The sequence below is a fragment of the Saccopteryx leptura genome, chromosome 1 (assembly GCF_036850995.1).
Source record: "Saccopteryx leptura isolate mSacLep1 chromosome 1, mSacLep1_pri_phased_curated, whole genome shotgun sequence".
NCBI classification, from domain to species: domain Eukaryota; kingdom Metazoa; phylum Chordata; class Mammalia; order Chiroptera; family Emballonuridae; genus Saccopteryx; species Saccopteryx leptura.
The window spans coordinates 89,916,616-89,918,604 of NC_089503.1; the positions used below are offsets into that span (position 1 = coordinate 89,916,616).

At 40.8% G+C, this 1,989-nt stretch overlaps 1 pseudogene; it reads right to left on the reverse strand.

Annotated features, from left to right (window-relative positions):
• Positions 1 to 659: 659 nt before the first annotated feature.
• LOC136388090 (large ribosomal subunit protein eL31-like) lies at positions 660 to 1,047 on the reverse strand (annotated as a pseudogene).
• Positions 1,048 to 1,989: the final 942 nt, after the last annotated feature.

The window sequence follows — 1,989 nt, forward strand, 5'->3', positions numbered from 1 at the left end:
TATCACCCATGAAAATTCATCTCTACCTGACCCTCTGCACCTGTATCTCAGTCTCTGAAGATTTAACTCTGGTTCATTTATTTATAAATAGGCAACTACTTAAAAAAAATTTTTTTAAGTGAGAGGAAGGGAGATAAACAGACCCTCTCATGTGCCTGGGCCAGGATCCACTTGGCAACCTTGTCTGGGGCTGATGCTTGAATCATCAGAGATATCCTCAGTGTCTGGAGCCAACACTTGAACCAATGGAGCCACTGGCTGTTATAGGAGAAGAGAGAGAAAAAGGAGAGAGAGAGAAGGGAAGAGAAGCAGATGGTCACTTCTGAAGTGTGCCCTGACCGAGGATAGAACCCAGGATGTCAGCATGCTGGGCCGACGTTCTATCCACTGAGCCAAATAGCCAGGGCCTATGCAACTATTTAATAGAATCTCATGTGTCTTCAAACTTCTAATACACTCACCCTGGTTTTAACTCTCAGCTGAGAACCTTGTCATAAATCTCCCCAATGTATTAAAAACAACCCCCCCCAAAAAAAGAAACAATAGCAGTAAAAGCAATCAGAAGAGAAATTGGATGTGCTCACATCGCTAAATCTACCAGTCCGTATATCTGAAACAATATACTCTTTATTTTTTTAGTTTTATAACTTATTCAACTATCAGTAGTTTTCATCCATATTAACTGTTTGTAAGCTTTTAAAGTTGTGACAAGTATTTAGGTGATCAATGTATAGTGCTTATTTGGTGAATCTTTATCCTCATTATGTTTTCTGGATAATGGCATTAAGGTACAGTATGGGGCATTCCTTATTTCTATAGCCCAAACAGCTTTGTTGAGCCTGGTGTCAATACGTACATCTGGAGTTCCCATTTCTTCATGGCAAATTTCCGGATGTCTTTGAGTGCCTGAGGGGCATGCTTCTTGAAACCCACTTCATGGCTGCACCTGTGGTTGTCAATGGTGTACTCTTTATTCACTATCTCAGTGATCACTCCCTCACTGATGACAGAATGTCCTTTCTTGCCACCCTTCTTTGTGGGAGCCATAATGTTGAGCCCAGGTTGTAAAGTTGAAACTATATGTTCTTTTTTTCCTCTTATTTTGATGGGTAGATTATTTGTTTTTCTGTTTATGGTGTAAGACCAGGGGCAACCGCCATCACCATGAAGGTTCATATTGGATTCGGGCAGACGGTAAAGGAACAGTGGAGCCAAAGGATGGTGGGCCATTCTATTTATTAAAGTCTCATAACGGCGGATAAGCAAACAAGAAGGGCTGCCAAGCCCCTCAGCATTGTGGACTAAGTCAGACTCATAGGCCCCTGCTAGCCTCAGCACGCCCCAGCCAAACAGGCCAGATGGAAATCAGGGCTCCCCAACCCTGACTTGGTCTCTGGTTCCACAACTCAGACTCATTCTCTGGACTCACCCTCTGGACTTTTTTTTCTCTCTCTCTGCTCTCTCCACTCTCCAGCAAAACAGGCTGGGGGAAAAAAGAACCCTTCTTCAGCAAACAACAGCAAACAGCCCCTCCTAAGCATGAAGGCAATCCTTAATTTGCAATCTGCAGCTCTGAAGGCAAGTACCAGCAGCCTTCCATAGACTATACACACATGGTGCTGTCCCAATACAAGCGAGTAAACCTAAAAAACACTACAAAGTTGAAACACATTGGTTTGCCCAACATATGGCAAGACCTTTCCAATGACCATTAGATCCCAGACACTCACTTACTCAAGAATTTTGTCCTCAAATTATAGTTTCTATATTCATTATCATTATTTTTTCTAAGTTGTATACTGCCCATCATTGTATATACTCTAATATGTATGAGAAATATTAAAACAAAACAAGAAATAATCTCTTAGTTATACCTCCAATTGAACATTTTCTGTCCTTTGTTTTTATTTTTTTATAAAAACTCCTTGTGATTTCATCAATGCATGCTATATCTGCTTTCTCTTCTCTCTTTACTTTTTTCAAAATTAA